Raw genomic sequence first — 23,795 nt, forward strand, 5'->3', positions numbered from 1 at the left:
TTGGGTTTTAAGCCCCCGACACTATTCCATTAATAAATATTCATTTTCCTTTTCTCTCTCCAGTAGCATTTTCTCATCAATCATGACTGAACTCACAGCTGTGAAAGCCCTTTATCCATTACTGTTCATCTCTACATGATGCTGTGCATCCTTACAAAATTATAAAATTATTGAAGATTGGGTGTGAACCTTTTGTTTGGTGTAGTTTTTAATCGTCATTGAGTCTGTGTTTATTCCCAGAATGAAATTGCTTTGTTATTTTTTTCTTCATCTTCTTCAAGTACATGTATAAATCACCCCATTGGATTCTACTGTCTTGTAAAAATAAAAACGATCCCCAAATGTTCAAGAATTACTCAGGGACTATTCAGTGTTCAATATGTCAAAGCAGCCAAGACAGACAGTCAGGAAGAAGATTAGAATCAATGAAGAAAAATCCATCCCGGGCACAAGTTGTCCTGCTGCCAGCACTGTCGGGGAAAGCCCTGCTCGCTCGGCACTCTCATTACTGGGAGAAAAAGTCTTCAAGCATGAGAACAGGGATGAGCCTGCAATCTCTGCTGCCTGAGTTCTTAGGACAAATCCACAGTTTATTTTGTGAAAATAGATACTCCTATGGAGTGGCTGTCTGCTGAGCAGTTTTAAGATCCCCTTTATCTCTCACTTACCTCTAGACAGGGAGCAGGGTCAACTGGGCCAGAGCAGGAGGTTTAGCAACAACCTAAAAAGATGGGATGCTGAGATCTCTAGTTATGCCCTGCTGATCCACCAACATCAGAGGTCCTCTGCCAAGGGCAGGCTTTCAGCACAGTTCTCTCTCTCTCATCCCACCCTTTCCTCTAGCACTGGATATCCTCCAGTCTCCTTCTGCCCTATTCAAACCCACTCCAAAAACAGGGAACTTTAAAAAGTTAACACCTGCCTGGGTTTCAAATATTAAAAACCGGGCCAGGTGTTGACAGTGTTGATAATCATTGACTATGGCTGCAAAAATGAGATCGATAAGCACATCACAAACCAATATTCCATGAGCACCTTCTATGGGCAATGGCCCTGTGCCAGGATGCACATTTGCAAAAGCAGCCTTTGGCAATGATGGCGTGGCAGCAGAGGGGGAAGGCAGGAAAGAAGGGAGCCAAAAAAATTGGGGCAGTCTTACTGTGAAGAAAGTGAACATGAAGCAAACAGGCTTTATCTTCCCTTTCCATGGAAAATCCAAGAATATACAGGAAAAGATATCTGTTCCCAATGGATTGCTAAGCTCACACAATGGCAAAAGGAATCCTGGCCTTGGCACTACCTAGTTTGTCTTTAAAAGTCCTTGTAAACTTTTGACACTGATACTTTCTGGTCTGGAAAGGAATTCAATTCAGTTCTCTCAGATGAAAGTCAGGAACAGGATGAAAGTCAGGAACTGCTTGAACCTCCACCCCCAATCAAAACCACAAACTCTTTAAGGCTGAGTGGAAAGAGGTCTGCATCAAGCAACCTCTCTCATTCACAGAATGGCAACTTGAGGCCCAGGGAAAATGACATTGGCCCAGAGTGATGCATCCCAGTGGTCATGTGGCCAGGGTTAGAAATCAGGTGTCTGGGTTTCCACTCGTAGCCTCTTCTCTCTCCCCACACATCTAAAGTGGGGGTGATACAGGCAATGTGTAGTTTCTTGCTGTGGAAAGCTAAATTTTGACTACAGCTTCCATCAGCCTGAACAACAGATCCGAGGATGGCTGCAGGACTGGACCAGGAGACCCAGGTTCTCACTGAAGTACAGGACTTTTAACAGAGACCTGCACAAATGTGTCTTAGGAGGTGCCACCAATACCTGTTGTGGCTTTGAGTGTGTGACTCACAACTTCACTCTGGCTTCATCATTTGTAAAGTAAAACACAGACACAACTGCTCTTAGAAGAATCCCGGAAGATCAAATTAATGATTAATTATGGGCACAGAGAATTCCATGAAGATGACTGTTATATTTGACATTATCATTTCCAACAAACCTGTTGTTATAATTATGTGTCCAACAAGTAAGACTAAATATTGAAAGATATCTTTTTAACTTAAAAGATAGTAAATGGAATCTGAGTTAAACAATTTAATAGAGTAAAAGCTTATAAAGCATCCCGCAATCATGCTTGATATGCCCAAATCTTCAACACCAGATGCCCAGTGTTACAGATTCCTGATGGGCTTCCAATTCTCCATATAATGGTCAATGAGTACAGGCTGCTGGCACCCTCCCCAGCCTACTGTGAAGAAACTAGAAGAGAAAAAGAAAGGTTGTAGATTTAAGACAGGTACGCAAAAACTAAACAAAATATGTGTGAAGTTTCTGGGAAAATAGAGGTTTGGGGGTTGAGGTTAGACTGTGACCTCCAAAGGGCGCAGGTAAGGGCCCTATTAAAAGACAGCTGGTCTGGCACTGAGTCCCAATATGGGCCCCGGAATATCATTTTCTGGCTTACTTCAACACAGGGTAGGAATGCGGTTATTTACATCACCCCAACCTTTCTTCACACAAGAGTACCAGAGAGGGATGCCCTGGAATAGGGAGAAATTAGGAAATTCTCTTGGAAAGAGCACAAGGAACAATCCAGCATAAATATCAACACCAGAAGCTCTGTGTCCTCCCCAAATCACCAAGAACAACAACCTAGGACCTAAGGTTTGCTCCTCCATCAAGATGGCCAGCAAGGCCGCTGACAGTGCCTAGGGTATAGAAGATGAGTTCAAAGAGAAAAGTGAAGTAGCTAAAGAGAATATGCACTGTTTTCTTTTTTTTTTTAAGACAACAAATAGAACAATCAATAGCAGAAGATAGAATATATAGCAAAAGGAAGACAGTTAAGTCTTTAATTTTTTTATAATTTGTGTATATATGAGCTAATTCTTCCCAAATATTCACTAAATGCCCTACTGATTCTTTCACTTATTTGTGATGCTGTCTCTGTCCTATATCAAGTTCAGATATACAGTCGGATTATAAAAATGGACTGTGAAAAGCAATAGTACTACATTTACAGAGGAAATGTAGTAGAATATATATTTACCTCAGATTAGAAAGGTATCTGCCTTATAATGGAAAAAGTTTTATTAAACAAAACTCAAAATACATAAACCATGAAGGAAAAGAAAGCAAACCAAAAAGATTTCTGTTCCTCAAATGTCACTCTGTGCAAAGGTCACAGTAGGAGCAGCCTGAAGGAAGATATTGATAAGGAATTACCATTTAAATATATGAAGACTCTTTATATATCATTCAGAAAGATAATAAGACCAATACACATAGGTAAAGGACAAAGACAAGCAACTCAGAGGAATCTGAAAGACTAATTATAGGTGCTCACACTTAGTAGTCATCAGTAAGTATCACGTTGCAATTATCAGATAAGCAAAAATTAGAAAGTAGATAACACTAAATGTTGAAAATATAAATATGTGTGCGCTGCTGGCACCATTCTGGAAACAATCTGGCAGAACTCACTGAAATTAAACATACACGTAGACAATGATCTGGGAATCATCCCATCCCTGAGTGGCTACCCCAGAGAAGCTCCCTCCTTCAGATCCACAAGGAGACATTTTACTAGAATGTCCAGGTCCACATTATTTGTGACAACAGGAAGCTGGCAGCAAACTAGGTGCCCATGACTAGAGAAAAGATACCAAAAATATAATGGAAGTCCACTATGAAATACTCTCCAAGAGTCAGAAATCACCAACTAGTTTTGCATAGAGTAACATGAGACTATGAAGTAAAAAAATAAAAGTGAGGTTTTCAGCCAGGTGCGGTGGTTTACGACTATAATCCCAGCACTTTAGGAGGGTGAAGTGGGTGGATCACAAGGTCAAGAGTTCACGACCAGCCTGGCCAACTTAGTGAAACCCCGTCTCTACTAAAAATGCAAAAATTAGCCTATCATGGTGGTGCACACCTGTAATCCCAGCTACTTGGGAGGCTGAGGCAGGAGAATCACTGGAATCCGGGAGGGGGCGGTTGCAGTGAGCCAAGATCATGCCACTGCACTCCAGCCTGGGTGACAGAGTGAGACTCTGTCTCAAAACAAAACAAAAGTGAGATTTTCATCAATTGCTATTTATATGAATTAAAATATACATAACCAGTTATCCTAAGCTATACAGATAACTAAATATACACATAAGTTGATTTGGAAGGACGTACCTTAAATACACTGTATAGAGTGCTGATACAAGAAGAAAAAAAGGGAATGGAATTTAAAAAGGAAAGCAATAAAATTAAAATGAAATCAAATAGGCACCTGGCATAGTGATGATATTATACTATTTATCTACGCATGCATTCACTCACTCATCTAGTAAGCACATGTTGAATGCCTGCTTGTGTCTTGTTAATATGCTAGGATCACAAAGGTGAGTGGACAGATAAGGTTCCTGCCCTCATGCAACTTCATCCTGGGGGACTGAGGAATAGAACTGAGGATTGTGAGTGAATCAGTTGGGCTCCTATGAATACTAAGGGAAATTGAGGTGATAAGAATGATAATAACGATGAGGACATTACATTTGAAGTGACAGATGTCCCAAATTTAATAATTTCCAAATCTCACTAGCATTTATACTTATGCTCACTAGCATGTACATATATTAAATGAAGTGAATGTAGGCAAACCAGATTTTGGAGCTTGGTGAATTTTCTCTGGAGGCTATTTTAGATCGCCAAACCATAACAGAAATTGCCTGTGGAAAGACCTCAGGTTATCTGTTTTCCCAGCAGCATTTCCCATGCCTTGTTCTGTCTACCAGATACACACAGCACTCATACAGCAAAGGATATAGAACGGAAATATAATACCAGCTGATTAGCTAAGGGTTCCTGGTGTTATCCCTCATTAGGTTTTTTGCCCCTGGAGCCCAAACACAGCCTGAGTCTCCATTGCTGTGCTGGATTCTGTCTCCTGTGAATGGATCAGCCTCTAATCCAGGGAGTCAAGGGCAAAAGATGGAGATGGATTCCTTCTAAAACAGAGAGTGCTGGTCAGTGCAAAGTGAGCACTTCACCCAACTCCTTGTCATCCGAGGTCCTCCCTTCAAAGCTACTCAGATGAAATGAATTTTCATGAAATTTTCCCAAGAAATCTGCATTTACAAAACAAAGCAATGGCTTTGTAACCTCAGACAGTGGCGCAGGACTGTATGTGTGTTGTGCTTGCAAAGAATGGAGGTGGTAGGTTGGGGTGGGGAGAAGGTGGGGTCAGAATATCCTCTGGAGACATCACCTAACCTTAAGTTTGAGACTAAGATATCTCATCCTTAAGGATCCTTCTTTCAGATATTCAGTTTCCAAGAAAGGGGCTCATCTCCTTAAGAACTTGCTATGTCTTCACCGCTTGCTATCTCTACTTTTGTTAGACTCTAAACATCCTGGATTTCACTTTCATCTCATGTTCCTCCCTGCCTCCTCCTGACACATTTTTCTGCTTCTCTGGAATGGAAAACGTAATCAAAATCACCCAAGACTATGAATAATGGATGAGGCTGGAGGCAGGCAGAGATTTCCAGAAGAAAACCTGTGCGCTTCTCAGGGTCAATGCACAGCACTTAAAACTTCAGACACAGAGCTCTTAAAACATTGCAACACCCTTCAGTGTTGGCGAGGGTACAGGGAAGTGAGGACTGTCACAGGACTTGGCAAAGCACTTCAAGGGCTTTATGCATGTCCACAACCTCTGGCCAGTAATTGCTCTTATGGGAATTTATACGTAGGAAATTATCAGAAATACAGGCAAAGATTGACATTTAGAAATACTTAATGCAGCATTTTGTGTGTGACCCACATGCCATCTGAGACCTTCCTGTCCTTTGAAAATTGAATAAAGTCATTCCAAGACCCTATCTCGTATCCTCTGGAAATTCCATTGTCTGCCTCAAGATTTCTAATGATTCTTGGGGGCTTCACCTTTAAGTTCCTGTAATGAATGAACTCTAAATCTTCCCAACATCAACCTAAACTCAAAGCTTTATACCAACAAAGGTCAGGGAATATAGTCCCTCTACTTTCTCTCCAAAACAAACTCATATAATTTGTATATGCTTCAGTTTTGATAAAAGAATCAGAAAAATGGAGAGAATAATACCACAGGAACGCTTTAAATTTTAAAATTAAAAGACACTTCTCAAAAAATTCCTTCAGTCACCCAGACTTCCAATACTGCTAGCCCCTATAATGTTGCTCAATTCGTGGCCCGTTTTTGTTTCAATCTCTTTACTTCCCCTTCTCTTACTTCTCTACTTGCCCTAACCCCAAATTTTGTCCAACACAATAAACAGAGCATTGTAACTATCTTTGTTTTACTGTCTGTAGGTACACCATGCCCTCACAGTCACACCAAAGGGCCTATTGAGATATTCTCCTAAATATGGGCAGTTATGAAGGATTTCTTTTCTTCCTAATAAAGACATGCAGAGAGTAAGCTTTCCTTTTTGTTAGCTAATATCATCATGCTTTCATGTGATGTCTGGAACTACAGCAGTCATTTTGTGACCATAGGGAGAAAACACAAAGGCCAAGAATGGAAGAGTAGAAAGGGCCTGGGGCCCTAATAACATTATTGACCCACAAAATTAATTCTAAAAGGAATTACCATAATTCTTCTTATGACAAATAATAAATGTTCCTTACTTTTTAATCATTATTTAAAATATTTTTAGACAGAGAAAACTTTACTTGCCAGCTAATGGCATCTTTTTTTTTTTTTTTTTTTTTTTTGAGATGGAGTCTCACTCTGTCACCCAGGCTGGAGTGCAGTGGTGTGATCTCAGCTCACTGCAACCTCCGCCTCCCAGGTTCAAGTGATTCTCCTGCCTCAACTTCCCAAGTAGCTGGGATCACAGGTGCACACCACCACGCCCAGCTAATTTTGTATTTTTAGTAGAGGCAGGGTTTCGTCATGTTGGCCAGGCTGGTCTCAAACTCCTGACCTCAGGTGGTCCACCTGCCCCAGCCTCCCAGAAAGCTGGATTGCAGGCGTGACATCTTAACAGATGTATGATACATCAAACTCTTTCAATATCTCTAAGCCTCATTTTTCCCATCTTTACTATGAGCATAACAATAGTAATTCTCTACATTGAGTTCTTGTGGAGACATAATAATCTAATGCCTACATACAGTGAATATCCTATAGATATTATGATTGTTATTTATGCACTAATTTATTTATTTCCTGAATAATGATTATGTGCCTATTTTGTTTTAGGCAGTGTAGTAAGTATTAGAGATTCCAAAATTTAAAAATTAGAGCTTTAAGATGCTTATTGACTGATGGCCTTTAACAATATGGTCTTTCGTGCCTTGTTATTTGACAAATCCCACAACAAAGCCTTTGCTCTGAATCTATCTTATTCACATGCCATTTACCTAGTACGCTGTGCTCTTTATTGACTCTTTATTTTCTGTTCCTTCTGTCCCACTCTTTCCTCTCATTCTTCAAGACCTGGGGAATTCATCCCTCCCTGACTTACCTACCTGCACAGTATATTGGTCATTTGTTTTTCTCTGCGATCCGTCAAATGTGCATATGCCTCCATCAGCATGATTCATGGATAGTGATGGGAATTTGATGATATAAAGGCAAGGGTCCAAAAAAGAAAACTTGAATTCTACTAATCAATGCTTCTCCCCGATGGGATTCTGTGAGAAATACTCTTAAAGAATTGTAGCCAAACAGGAAACAAGGCACTGCTATCAGCTTAAAGAGTGCGTGCACCCAGCACTGAGCCCCATGAAAAGTTGGGTTAGAGAAATGGGTTTAGTTCAAGGCCAAAATAGGGTCTATTTCTTTCTTCCCACTGCTGTGAACTATAAACTTTGCCTCTTACCACCATCATAGAGGCCACATAAAGAAAGAAAGAAAGATAAAAGCAAAGAGCAAAGGAGGTGCAAACTTGGGTTGCCAATTCTATAAAATACTGCAGAGCACAGAGAGAGTGACACAGCCAGCCCCTTCCTAAGGACCAGCTCCATGCAGGTATGTTAACTCAGGACAACAGGAAGTGCCAGAAGGCACAATCAGTGCCTTGAAGTCTGATTAATTATATTAGTATGGTTTTCTTCCTTGGGACATTGCTGATGAAGGGAGAGGAGATTAAAACTTCCTTTCCCAATAGCATGTGTATGACCAACTTTTAAATATTTATATATATGCTAAGCTATATTAGTGGCAAGCTATATTACTGTTCAACAATATATACTGCACTTCCCAAGGTAGTTCTGCCTGTGGCCATGTGACTTTCTTTGGCCAATGAAGTATGAGCTTCTAACCAGATGACAACACTCCTGGTTAGAAACTTTGAGAGCCAGAACTTGCTTCCTCAAAGTACTATTTCACTGTCAAGGTAAAGAGCCATGTTCCAGAAAGTGGCGGTTCTATCACACTGGGCTCTGAGAAGAGGTGGATGAAACAGTACAGCCACCAGCCAACCATCAATAGGCAAGCAGTGTGTGAAAACTAAAGCTCCTGTTTTTGAAGTGACTGAGAAGTTTGAGGTGTTTGTTTCAGCAGCACAGCCTTGCTAATCCTGATGATCCCAGGAGTTCCTCTAGAAACATATCCATCATGGTGTCAACAGAGCCTGACTCATTATGGTATCAACAGATACCACGATGGTATCATCAGAGCCCAGCACGTATCCATGCTCAGTGCATCTGCTGAATAAACTAATGAATGTTTTAAATCAAAACTAGCATTTTCTTCACTTAGAGGCAACATATAGTAAAAGAAATTAGACTTTGGATTCACAAATACTAATTTTAAATCCCATTTGCCACTTGCTAGCTATGAAACCTTAGGCAGTTCAACTTTCTAAGTCTCAGTTTCCTCATTTAAAGAAAGATTTTGTTTGCAATACCTTTCTTAAAGAGGTTCTTGTGAGTGTTAAATGAGATAACATATATAAAGAAACCAGTGTGTTATCAGGACACTGTATATTGTATTTATTCTTAATAATACTATTTTAAAATTTTATTCAAGAAAACTACACACAAGTAATAACAGTGAAGGTAAAAAAATGAGTAATATATCACAGATATTTCTACAGTACAACAGTTCCGAATAATTGATTGGTTGTACAGAATTGAGGAAGAAGACGGGAGAAGTAAAACAGAGGATAATTACTAGATTTACTAAAGAGATGGCACAGGTACTGGTCTTTGATGTAGACAGAGCAGGCAGAGTAGATTGTATGTGACTTAGTTCGGCTGCTGGGCAGGGGCATGGGATTGTAAATTCAATTTTCAGTATCTGGGATTCCAGAGAGCCATGGATCACTCATGTAGAGTTGCTGAGTTGATAACTGAATGGACAGGTCTGAAACTTGGCAACGATATATGTCTGAGAATATAAATGCTTGTTGATCAAATGAATGATTAAATGAACAGTGAACGGTGGAATGTGAGTCAAGAGAGCTAAGTTAACTCTTACGAGTTCTTCATAAGCATATTTCATATTTTATTTTTACATTTGTTGCATAACCATGCATTGTTTATGGGGAAAACGATTACTTTGAGACAAATTTGTATATTCTATTATGAGAACATTTTTTAAAACTATTTTGAAATTTCAAATTTTGCTAAAAAGCAGACCATGTCTATTTAATCAAATAAAAAGATAGTCACTGAAGATAAACCATTTAGGAAGTATAAAAGAATTAGCCTTATTATGCAAAATGTTCAGAATGCTAATTGTTTAGCACTAATTTTTGTGTTTTATACATTTTAGTCAAAAGCATCTGAATTAGTACTAATTATTAACTACAGAGAAAGATGGTAGTTAGAAGATAGCACGATTTTCTCAAAATTATTAACACAACAACCTTTTTTTAAACATCAACTCTGAGAAAGTTGTCCATACTGCAAGATGATAAATTAAAATCAGACATGATTCTCACCTTAAGGAGGTCACAGCTTCAGATGGGGTGGCGATGTATAGCACGACAGGGCTACAAAATGTATGGCATGACAGGGCTACACAATGTATGGCACGACAGGGCTACACAGCAAGACCAGCTTACAGGGAGCAGGCAGTGGTGACTTCAGTTGAGGAGGTGGGTGGTTTTTATTTTTTTGGAGATCGTGACTTTCAAGCTTCTTAAAAGTTAAGCATTATTTGTATATGTAGATAAAGTGGTTTGAGGAGGGAACTATAAAGGGAGGAATTACAGGGGAAAAGGTATAGAAGTGAGAAAGGTTTTGGTACCATGTAAAAAGGGAAAAACTTCAATTTGATTATAGCTGAGTATTTATAAAGTAGTGAGAATTAGGAGAAAAAACTGTAGATTGGGGCCAGGTTCTGAGGGATTTTTGAGTATCAGGCTAAGGAATGTGGTCTTTATTCTGTAGTAGATAATAGAACTCCATTGAAAGAACTTGAGCAGAAGAGAGATTGACTCTTACAGGGAGTTTCAAAAGAATGACATATGGGGGCTTTCCTGGGGATAGGTTTTCTCATCATAAAGTCAGTGAAATAATATTTACTGCATGAGGATGGTTTTAAATGAGATAACCTATGTAATTCCTTTGCTGGTAATAGATTCCCTTTCCATCCTCTTTCCTGAAAGTGACCTGATAATATCCACCTGCTCCTCATTAAGACCCCGGGGCAGCAACTGCAACAACACGGAGATATTAACAAGGGCAGGTGCTGTAAAGGCAGCTGGAGCCCCAGAAGCAGGGATTTAGCAGATAAAGTAAAGACAAGCAATAAAAAGAGGAAGGGGGGAAGAAATGTTTGCCAAGGGCTGTTGAAAAGAAATAAATTGGAAACCTGTTATGCATGTATCTGGGACACTGCTGTTAACTCAGGAAGGGAGGAACGGCTTACAAAGGAAGCTCCAGTGGCTCCTAGAGCACCCAGGAAGCTGGACCCTTGGGTCGTGTGTGCATATGTGAGGGGACACTGCCACACATCCCAGCTGTATTGGCTGGCAGAAGGAAGCTGAAGCTCATCACCACGATTGTTTCATTTAGAAAAATTGTTCTCATCAAGTCGCAATTGTGACACCATAGCAGTATCTACAGGCAAACTGACACGTGTAAATTTCCTACAGGAAAATCTGCTGAGATGGGAGCAAGAGCCCTAAGAGCACCATTAAGGACAAAACATAAAGTGTGGAAACAGCTGAAGTTGAGCCTCAACTGTTGCACAGATTAAATCCTTGAACATATGCAGAAAGCCCTATCGAGGTAACCTAACAGTCGGGTCCAAATACCAATCTGGTAGTTAGTTGGCCTGGCCTCTGAAGTATCATTGTCATCAGTACTCAGGGAACAATGTGCTCACTGTTCAAGAAAGGGGCAGGAAGCACAATGCTTAATACTTGCTCTCCAAAGAGGCCAGAGTCTAGACATGGAGAGACAATATACCTTCTTGGAAGTATGAAGCCCTCAAGGCCTCCATGAAATGTGTAGACAGATACTGAGGTGTAGAGCCACTCAGATGGGTTGTATATAATCGAGCTGCTATAATCAGGGTGTTTGCTGAAAGAGGGGGCACACAAGTTAAAGCTTGAAGAATGGGTAATGGAAACAAATAGGGTTGATAATACAAGGTAAACAATAACAATAACAAGGGTGTGTCATTAGTAATAGCAAAGTTAACTCAAAGACACAATGACTCCACTCTTTCTGCTTAGTGCTTACTCAGGTATACAGGTTTTACAGGCATATGACCGTAAAAAACATCTATGAAAATGTTTTATTTCACCATATACAAAAATCACATTAAAATGGATGAAAGACTTTGAGAACTCCAACTATGCAACTACTACAAGAAACTAAGGGAAGAAATCACTAGGACATTGGTCTGGGTACACATTTCGTGAGTAATACCCCACAAGCTCAGGCAACTTAAGTAAACATGGACAAATGGGATCACATCAAGTTAAGAAGCTTCTGCACAGCAAAGGAAGTAATCAACAAAGAGACAACTCACAGAATGGAAGAAAATATTTGAAATATTTCCTTCTCACAAGGGATTAATAACCAGAATCTATAAGGACCTCAAACAACTCTATAGAAAACAAATCTAGTAATCTGATTTTTTTAAATGGTCAAAATATTTGAATAGACATTTCTTAAAAGACATACAAATCACAAACAGGTGTATGAAAAGGTGCTCAACATCACTGATCATCAGAGAAATGCAAATCAAACTACAGTGAGGTACGACTTCACCCCAGTTAAAATGGCTTATGTCCAAAAGACAGTCAATAACAAATGCTAGGAAGGTGGCCGGGCGCGGTGGCTCACGCCTGTAATCCCAGCACTTTGGGAGGCCGAGGCGGGCGGATCACGAGGTCAGGAGATCGAGACCATCCTGGCTAACACAGTGAAACCCCGTCTCCACTAAAAATACAAAAAATTAGCCGGGTGTGGTGGTGGGTGCCTGTAGTCCCACCTACTGGGGAGGCTGAGGCAGGAGAATGGCTTGAACCTGGCAGGTGGAGCTTGCAGTGAGCCGAGATTACGCCACTGCACTCCAGCCTGGACGACAGAGCGAGACTCCATCTCAAGAAAAAAAAAACAAATGCTAGGAAGGAAATGGAAAAAAGGGAACCCATGTACAGGAATATAAATTAGTACAGCCGCTATGGAGAAATGTTTGGAAGTTCCCGAAAACAACCTAAAAATAGAGCTACCATATGACCCAGCAATCCCACTGCTGGGTGTATACCCAAAAGAAGGGAAATCAGTCTATCAAAGAGATACCCCATGTTTGTTGCAGCGCTGTTCACAATAGCCAAAATTCGGAAGCACCCTAGGTATCCATCAACAGATGAATGGATAAAGAAAATTTAGTGCTTATGTACAATGGAGTATTATACAGCTATTAAAAAAGAATGAGATCCTGTCATTTGCAACAAGATGGATGGAACTGGAGGTCATTCTATTAAGTAAGCCAGGAACAGAAAGACAAATATCACGTTCTCACTTATTTGTGGGACCTAAAAACCAAAACAATTGAACTCGTGGAGATAAATGGAAAGTAGAAGGATGGCTACCAGTGTTTGGGAAGGGTGGGGAGGTAGGAAAGGAGGTGAGAATGGTTAATAGGTACCAAAAATATAGAAAGAATGAATAGAGTCTAGTATTTGATAGCATAAAAGGGTGACTATAGTCAATAACGTAATTGTACATTTTAAAATAACTAAAATGTATAATTGGATTGTAACACGAAGGATAAGTGCTTGAGGGGATAATCATACCCCATTCTGCATGATGTGCTTATTTCACATTTGCATGCCTATATCAAAACATCTCGTGTAACCCATAAATATATGCATATACTGTGAAGCCACAAAAATAAAAAATATAAAAGAAAATGTTTTAAAAAATTATGATTATGAATCACTTCTCCTCCTCCTAATCTATCTCCTCAAGGGCCTCTATGAAAAGCCCTTCTGCAGGACCCTGACAAGCAAGCCTTCTGCCTGGCTCTGAGATGGTTTTAGAGCTTAGGTTATCTTCTAAGCAGCCACAAATCATCCCAGCTCCAGACCACAGAACCTGGGCAAAGAATTGCTTGTTTTTCTCTTCTAAAGAGAGAACGTAAACTCTATAGGGTAAGCATGTTATTGAATGAATGAATGATGAATTAATGAATAGGATAAACTTTTCAAAAGAACCTAAGCTGGAGGCCTCATACATACCCTAGCAAGCAGAGTTGGCAACTGTGCACACATATCATTATCTGTTGAATGACTGAATGAAATAATGTAAAAAGTAAAGACTAAATAAATAAATTAACTAATGAATATCCTACTTTAAACAATATCACAGTTTTCACCCCTGAGAAAACCATCTTTCTGAAGGCATGCCCTGGGTAAGCTTTGTGATGTGTTCACTGTAGCACTCACCTAGGTAGCAGAGTTGAAGTTTCCAGTTCCCCTCTCAGAGTCCTATGGGACACCTAACCCTGTTCATAACCCCACCCCAAATACAAGAGCACACATGACCCACCCACCTTGCTCAATGTCATAGGTGTGTGTGACCATGAAACCTAATGAATTACCTTGAAGGTTTTTAGGTACATCAAAATCAGCCCATTTTACAGATGAGAAAAATGATACTGGTCTAGACTGAGCTGGAATTGCAACGATTTCAGGACTCTGTGATTTGGACTGTGTGCCCTTCATGGGTTAGGACACTGGTGCCAGGAGAGGGCTCAAGAGTAGTGCTATCATCGCTCCTATCTTTCTTGGCTTAATGCATTTGTGATCTCCTTTTCCAGATATACCTAATGGACTTGACTTTACCCTACTAGTAAGTCATCAAGTCCCCTGTGGCAATACCTAGAATCAAGGTATCATAGCCTCCAGCCCATGCTTGTCCCATGCACACCACACCTGACAACTTCAGCAATGTGCTTTCCCTCCCGGTTGGAAAAAAAAGTCTCTTTGGGGTTGTGAACATCTACAAACTTTTCTACACAAACCTTCATGTTCTAAGAGCAGACAAGTGCTTCCCAAAGGGCACAATCTATAGACAGAGGCTCTTAACAGAGCTTCAAATCTGAAACTCAGGGTGGGTAGAGCCTATTTGCTCATTACCAAAATGTTACTGGCTACTCTTCCTTCTGCAGAGTGGTACTGCACACATCCCTAGGGAGTGGCCTTCGACTCAAGCAGCAGCCCACCAGCATGACTCAGACAAGCTCAAGTTTTGTGTGGCATTTCATTTAGTGAAGCACCATAGAGTTCTAGCTTGCTTTGGCTCCCTTGTGACAGGCAGTTATCCTCCCAATAATGAAAATATTGAGGAATGTCACTGCCTTTAGCATCCGTAAGTTCCTGGTTTGCATGAGAGTTTTTGTTTAGTTCATAAATCTCAAGCCTTGGTCTTTGTCTTCTGAATATAAGCAGACCCTTTACCTGTGGAGACTTGTATCCCATCTGAGAAATAAGAGCAGCTCCAAGCTAGAAAGCAGCACAAGAATAAGCTGACCCCAGCAGACAAAGATGGGGTCCATTAGATATTCATCTCAGCCTTGCACACAGGCAGAGCAGTAGGCAAGCAAAGTGCCAAATATTAATACTATTGAAGTCAATGATGAGACATGGTGGCCGTGACCAGGAGATGACTCTGGCAAGGCAGAGGGTAGCAGGAGGGCTGGGAGGTGAGCTGGCTGCCTGGAGTGCAAAGGCATAATTTCCTCTACCTTCTTGCTGTCAATCACAGCTCTTTATACAGCACCAATGTCATGCTGCATCAGCTGCACCTGTGCCCCGTGTGATGACTTTCAGACTCAGATAAATACCATCAATGGACTTCAGGATGATGGGCATAATGGAACACCCTAGTGATTGATCTGTTTGTTTCCATCCTGGGGCTGTGGGTCTATTAAATAAACACTAGTATTTTGAAGGAAAAGCAGGAGAAAGAACCCTTAGGTGGGCTTTTTATTTCTTGTTTGGTTTGGAAGATGGTGGTGGTTGTTTCCGCTTTGGTTTTTTGTTGTTTTAAACAGATGAGAGTGAATTTTTCTTTTCAAACACATAGCACTGGACACAAGCAGCAGGACCTTTTTTTATCAGCTCCAACTCCTCGCTGAATATCCTCCACAGCTGACAAGAGTCAATGATTAGCTGATTTCTCTGCTCTATTGCAAAGTTCTGCTGTGTTGCCAGACTCCCATGAGAAGTAGAGGGGCCATGTGATGTTCCCCAGAGGCTGCACCTCCTGAATGTCCCCAAAGATGTCCTCTCACATCAAACTGGGGGATACAGTCTGCAGATCATATCCTTTCCCTCATTTTACACAAAGCTAGCTAAGTTTTGAGAACAATGTTATACCTAGCTGCTGTACAAGCCATTGCCTTTTGGATTAATTTTAGGGGGAAATTATTTAAAAGGAAAATATTTATAATTCAAATTATTAAGAAATTATAGGTCATAAAGAGCTACCATCTTTCAAACTTGGATATTGGTTTTATTTTCCAGTTTTTAAAATCCAGGGGGAAAAAAGCATTCACAATTTCAGTGTCTCTTTTCTTATCTGTTCACCCGAAAGAGTTCCTCAGTTAATATGTGACCATTTCTTTACCTATAGAATTCAGATAATATCACTGGGAATTTCATGATTAGAGTGTTTTAAAACTACTTTAAGGAGCACTTCCTTCCTTCGACCCTCCAGAGAACACTGTACCTTGGAGAGTCATTGTATCAACACTGAGTAGATGGGACCTTGGAACACCACACGTCAACTCTGCATCCAGATCAGGCCCTGAATTGAGTGATCCTGGAAAAGACATGAAAAGAACCTGCGTGTCCATGTAGCAAATAGTAGATTCTAAGAGATAAACTGGTAACTTCCAGCCTCTGCTCATCAGTTCTCCTGGAATCAGCCTAGGATTAAAGAATAAGAAATTGGAACATAAAAGACAGTTTGTGCATTGTGAGAAAACTACCACCAATTTTCTCATTTTGAGTGAGAAAGCTGTGAAGAAGGGCAACTGACAACATGATGCCCTTTTACAAACTACTTCTCTGCAGTTGCGCTACTCCATGTGGTCTAGGTACGACAGCCAGTGTGCTACCAATTTGCCACTGATTTATAGCAAGATAAATACAGAAGTGAGAAGTAAACACATAGGTACTTGTTTAGCAATTTGTTATTGTTATAGCTAAGAAAGTAATCTGTGGATTTATCTTTTTGGATAGGGTATAGACCGGTCTGAGTGTTGTCAGATTTAGTGGTAAATTGCATTGGCTCAAACTCTGTTCTAATCATGTGTGATAGGATGTATACATCTGTGACAGATTGGAAATCAAAAATGATAGCTAGATGATAGATAGATAGATAGATAGACAGACAGACAGACAGATAGAGAGATTAGACCAGGTACGGTGGCTCACGCCTGTAATCCCAGCACTTTGGGAGGCCGAGGTGGGCAGATCACGAGGTCAGGAGATCGAGACCATCCTGGCTAACATGGTGAAACCCCATCTCTACTAAAAATACAAAAAATTAGCCGGGCGTGGTGGCGGGCGCCTGTGGTCCCAGCTACTTGGGAGGCTGAGGCAGGAGAATGGCATGAACCTGGGAGGCAGAGCTTGCGGTGAGCCAAGATCGTGCCACTGCACTCCAGCCTGGGCAACAGAGCAAGACTCCATCTCAAAAAAAAAAAAAAAGAAAGAAAGAGAGATTAAAAAACATGTCTTTTGCCACAGATGGTTTGAGAAGCACAGTCTTTCCATATTTACCAAACTTATAAATTACTTCTTCATTGTCCTTCCTACTAGAGGGAATGTAAGTTTCATGAGGACAGGAATGATGTCTGCCTTCTTCAAAGCTCTATCACCAAAACCTAGTACAATTCCTAGCTCTTTGAATGAATGAATGAATGAAAAAAGTTCAGAATTCTGCTTCCCTCTCAGGTTTGGCAGCCATTAAATGTCAAGAGAAGGAGATCACAGTATTAGGCACATTTGTCAAATCAAGGCAAGGATCACTCACAAGCTCTCATCTCCCCTCTCAATGCCACCCAGTCTTCAATGTCAAAGCAAGAATATAGAAGGTTCAGGAACACATCTCCAAATGTATAAGGTGTAATTCTGGAGAAATATGATTCCCACTACAGAATTCATTTTATCACCACTTTTTCAGAATCACAGCTACTCCTAAAGCAGAGTATAACTGACATTTCTTATTAGACTTATTATTTGGAAGTTAACAGTATTCCATAAATATGGCATGGTTTCTTATAAACTTCAGAGATTAAATAAAGCTAAAGTTTCAGGGTTGCTGACATTACCAAAAAACCACAATAATCATAACTTTGTTCCCTTAGAGGACACGGATGAGACAAACCACACTCACCTTATCATAATATTTTGATTTAAAATATATTTTCTTGATAAGCAGTAGAAAGAGAAAGCATTAGGCTAGAATCTGCAGTGGCTCCCATCCAAGGGTGATACAGTCCCATAAGAAGCAGACAGGGACTCCACTAACCTATTGCTGCAATCCCCCCAAGTTAAAATGGCATAAAACCACTGTATTACGCTCACAGATTTTGTGGGCCTAGAATTCAAACAAGGCACATTGGGAATAGATTTTTCTCTGCTCCACATTATTTGCGATCTCAACTAGGAAGATTCAAACAGCTGTTAATTACTCAGATAAATGAAGAATGGCTGGAATCATCTGGAGACTCTGTCACTCACGAATTTGGTAGCTAGACCAACATAACTCAAAGATAGAGCTTAGATGAGGTCAGGGCCAATGTATTTATGACCTCTGTCTATTGATGGGGCTTCCTCACAACATGGCAGCCTCAGGGTAGCTGACATTTAACATGGTGTCTCAGGCCTCCAAGATTAGGGCTCTGGCAAAGAAGGAAGAAGCTATGTGACCTTTTATGAGCAAACCTTAGAAGTTACATAGTGTCACTTTCACTGCACTATGTTGGCCAAAGCAGGCACAAGCGCACCTAGATTTAACAACATAGGACCCACCTGTTGATGGAAGAGTGCCAAAGAAGGCATAGTCATTTTTAAAAGCCTCTCTGTTGCAGAAAACGTCTAGGAATTTAGTAAACAGCATCCAGGAATGCTAAAGATCCTACAAAGGTTGTGATAATTTCATGCCTCAAAGAACCATTCTCACTAGGATGCCAGGAGTGTCGCTGTTCACAAACACTAGAACCTCAAAGTTGGAGACCTACTAATGTCCCGTATCTATACGGAACTTAAATTTCCAAGAAAAAAACAACTCCATTAAAAATTGGGCAAAGGACATGAACAGACACTTTTCAAAGGAAGACACACATGCATCCAACAAGCATATGAAGAAAGGTCAACATCACTGGTCATTAGAGAAATGAAAATCAAAACCACAATGAGATAACATCTCACACCAGTCAGAATGGCTATTATTAAAAAGTCAAAAAATATAATAACAGATGCTGGTGGTTTCAGAGAGAAGGGGATGCTTATACACAGTTGATGGGAGTGCATCGTGGAAAGCAGTGCATTGTGGAAAGCAGTGGAAAACATTGTGCAAAGCAGTGTAGCAATTCCTCAAAGAGCTAAAATCATAACTGCCATTGGACCCAGCAATCCCATTACTGGGTATATACCCAAAGGAATATAAATCATTCTACCATAAAGACGCATGCATGTGCATGTTCATTGCAGCACTATTCACAATAGCAAAGACATGGAATCAACCTAAATGCCCATCAAAAGTAGACTGGATAAAGAAAATGGTGTATGTATACACTATGGAATGTGTCACAGCCATAAAAAGAATGAGATTATGTCCTTTGCAGGAACATGGAGGGAGCTGGAGGCCATTATCCTTAGCAAACTAATGCAGGAACAGAAAACCAAGTACCGTATATTCTGACTTATAAGTGGGAGCTACATGAAGAGAACATATGGACACAAAGAGTGGAACAACAGACACCGGGACCTAGTTGAGGGTGGAGGATGGGCAGAGGGGTATGATCAGAAAAAGTAACTATTGGGTACTAGGCTTAGTACCCAGGTGATGAAATAATCTGTTAAAAAAAAAAAAACCTGTGACACAAGTTTACTTACATAAGAAACGTGCACATGTAGCCCTGAACCTAAAATTTAAGCTTAAATAAATAAATAAAAGGTCGGAGACCTGGAAGAATGATAGGAGCCATTTCACCCAAGAACACCACCCCTCCACCTATTCATTTTACAAAAGAGGAAGTAAAGCTGAAAGATCTGTCTGAGGTTGTTGGGCTAAACTGGACTCCAGGCCTCTTTCTTCCAAGTTTGATAGCCCTAAGCTCCTTCTTGAGATGATACACCTTTTCCAAGAAAATCCATTTTAAAACTCCTAGTGCATAAAATCACCAATGGATTTTAATTAAAACTCATGAAAGTCTGATGAGTAACAGGATATTTACAAGATCTCAAAGTATCTGCCCACACATTATTTACTAATTAAACAGAAGAAAAGAGTAACTTTTCAGTGGAAAAATCTGGTGGCTACAACTTTTACCTAGTGATCAAAATGATAAATAGGCATTGCTTGGCTCCTGAGAGGAAGCACTGAGAAGGCACAACATCACTGCTATGACATTCTTAGCCAAAATGCACAACACGGGTCTAATCCTGATTGAGAAACATTCTACAAATATTTGGTTGTGCTTTTCAAAAGCTTCAAGACTGTGAAACACAGTCTACTTATTTTCAAGCGATTCAGAAAAAAAGTACTATACAAATAGACATACACGCAAAGAAAATGTAGTACATATACACTACGGAATGTGTCACAGCCATAAAAAGAATGAGATTATGTCCTTTGCAGGAACATGGATGGAGCTGGGGGCCATTATCCTTAGCAAACTAATGCAGGAACAGAAAACCAAATACCGCATGATAAAAGAGAAGGATAAATTAAATGAGACAAAATATACAGTTGGTAAATCTGGAAAACGGGTTTGCACAAGCCATGGTACTATTCTTGCAACTTTTCTGTACATTTTCTATCAATTCGAAATTATATAAAAATAAAAAGTTATTCAACCAGCAGCAACAACGAAGCATTTTATGTGTAAATTTCTGGGATAGCATTCTCCCAGCTGCTGCAATGAATTCCATTTCTTAACTCTCCAAGGAGTAATCGTTTAGACAAACCACAGTGTCCTGAACTGTGCTCTCACCAGGCTGTGCCCGGTGTTCAGGAAGTAAATCTAAGCTGTTTGGGGAGATGTCAACCAGAATATTTCAAGATGCAAATAAGCTTACATATAGATTTTTTTAGAGCATGTCTTAGTTAGGTTACAGGTTTAGTTAGTATAACAGAGATCCAAAATCCAGAGGCTTAAGTAAGAGAAATGTGTCTTTCCCTCTCACTGAACAGTCAGGAAGGTTGGGAGGTCTGCCATCCTTAACCTGTGGCTTCCATCTCTGGACCCAAAGGAATAGCTTCAATTGCCATTTCCTAGCCAGAGAGGGGAGGGAAAGAAGAGTAAAATGCACAGAGCTTCATGATGAAAACTCTGCCTGGAAGTTTGCATACATCAATTTCATTATTACTTTATTGGCTAAAAATTTAATTACATGCCACAGCTAGACAGTAGGGGGCCAAGCAATCAGCCTCTATCTGGGTGGACGTGAGCCATGTTCCCAGTTAAAAGTCAGGGTGAGGGTCATGTTCTATTACCAAAAGGAAGAGAGTGAAAAGGATAATGGTGTATAATCAGAGTCTCCGCCCGGGGAATAGAGATTGAGTGGCTTTTAGCAAAGCACCACAGCTATGTTCCTAACATGGGTGTGGATCTTCATAGGAGGTAAAAAAAACTCATGGAAGAAACTGGGCTCCCAAACTAGACACTGTCTTGTTTGTTGTCCTTTTGAGTAAACTAAGTAACTGTAAGATTTCCAGAGAGATAAGGTCCTTTATTCTGGAGACAAAGACCAATCAAAATTTTCTGTGCAGAAAGGATTGTCACAGTCAAATTATTTTCATTCTGTTGACAAAATAAAATGTCTCTAGGCAAACAGAGATGTTGTCACCCAGCACATGTTCACATCCACATGCACATGCAAACAAACACGTACACAGACAGACACAGTGCATGACGACATCCGCATCTAACAGTGCACCAACTTGCTCCAGGAGCCCAGAGTCCTCTCTTAGCTCTTCTCTTTATTGATTTAGAATGCCAGATTACTTCTACTTCTATCATCGAGTCTCACTTTACATAGTTACTAAGTGATTTCTGCAAAATAACAGGCAAATTATTCAAACATTGTGTTTTAAGGGATTGTGTCTTGACTCATCAAATTTATGAGTGGCAAATTGCTTTATGCACATCTGAAAAAAATAATTTATCACAGAACAGACAAGCTAACACATCTGTATTCTAGTTGATTAAAGCTTTATTGCACTTTTGAGGGTTTTCCTTCAAAATAACATTCCCAAGTGTGCCTTTCTCTTCCCTTTTGTGTTCTCACATCTCTGTAGGATGCAGACCTGCGCACGGGCAGGCTGCAATGTGCTCTTTTTCTCTCTAATTTCACTGTATCCCTGTGGAGGCTGGGAGGAAGCTACATAGAGTTTGAGAAGGGACTGTCATGAAGACATGTGAACCACCACATGTTAGCCATGTATCCTCATCACAGAGGCAGAAGAAAACACAGGGACACTCACACACTAGGAAGCCACAGACCCTGAAGCCTCCAAAGTGCCACAGAGAGGCCTTAAAAGTCACAATTCACCAAGGTCCACCATGAACCCTCCTCTTGGCCCTTCCGGCGCTCCAGATCTGAAGGAACTGACTCCCAGCCGCCTGCCAGTTCTACATCCAAATGCCCACCTAAGATTTGTTTGGCTCCCTAAATTCCAGCCTGTTCAACCAGCCGTTCTACACTGGCAGTCACAGCCCCAAAGCAAGGACCTCTAGAGAGGCTGCCTACCCTGGCCAATGCCACAGAATTCTCAGTGTCAAGAGCAACCCTAAAGCTCATTGCTCTCTCTGCCATCTCCACTGCTTTATGACACCTGCCCACTCGCTTTTCAATACCCATCTCCAACCAGAGATTGTTCATGGGGGCAATATCCACATCTAGCAGAGGACAGCACCAAAGGAAGCGGTGGCATAGCATAGTGGTTACAGCTGTGATGCTCTGGTATGATTACCTGTGTTTGCATCCTGGCTCTGCCGCTTCCTGTGTGATTTGGGCATGGGACAACCCTTCTGTGTCCGTTTTCTTACCATTAAAATCTGGCTGATAATAGTATCTTCTTCACAGGATAGTGTAAAATTAAATTAGCTAATATATGTAAATCACTTAGAAGCGTACCAGACATAATTAAGGTTCACTAAACATTAGCTATCATTATTATATTGTTATTATTACTATTATTATAGAACCTGACACTTAGAAGATCATTAATGACCTTGTCCAAAGCAATTTTAATAAATTACAAGGGTATATAAGCCATTATGATGTGGACAGATGAATGAATGGAGGATGAGAAAGTAGAAACATGGAATTTGGGCAAGAGGAAGAAAACAGCTAGATAATAACTACAGAAGGTCACAGAGTCTAAAGGAATCAATTCCTTCTTTTGCCGTAAAACACCTAAACAGAAACATTATTCTAAAGCTTTGGTAATTCTGATGAATTCGTATGAATGTAAGTGAATATATTAGCAGCAATGAAAATATTAATCATAACTTACTTAAGCAAACTACTTCAGAGTTTACAAGTAGCTTTATTTCACTTTATTCTTAAGTCTGAGGATACAGGCAGGACTATTGATCCAACTTCACAAATGAGGAAATCAAGTCTCAAGGTGGATGTCTTGTCCCAAGCCACACATCCAATAAGAGTAAACTTCCCTCTGACCTCTAAATTCTTTTTTTTCTTTTTTTGAGATGGAGTCTTGCTCTGTTGCCCAGGCTGGAGTGCAGTGGTGTCATCTCAGCTCACTACAACCTCTGCCTCCCAGGTTCAAACAATTCTCCTGCCTCAACCTCCCAAGTAGCTGGGATTACAGGCATCTGCCACCATGCCTGGCTAATTTTTTTTTTCTTTTTTTTGTATTTTTAGTAGAGACATGGTTTCACCATGTTGGCCAGGCTGGTCTCAAACTCCTAATCTCAGGTGATCCTCCCACCTCAGCCTCCCAAAGTGCTGGGATTATAGGCATGAGCCACCGCACTACCCAGCCTCATCTCTAAATTCTTGGTATCTCAAAAATGCTTACATATGTCACCTTATACTCACAAACCTCAGAGACTTTCTGGTGTTAGTGACTCGCATCT

Source organism: Nomascus leucogenys, chromosome 19 (assembly GCF_006542625.1).
Source record: "Nomascus leucogenys isolate Asia chromosome 19, Asia_NLE_v1, whole genome shotgun sequence".
NCBI classification, from domain to species: Eukaryota; Metazoa; Chordata; class Mammalia; order Primates; family Hylobatidae; genus Nomascus; species Nomascus leucogenys.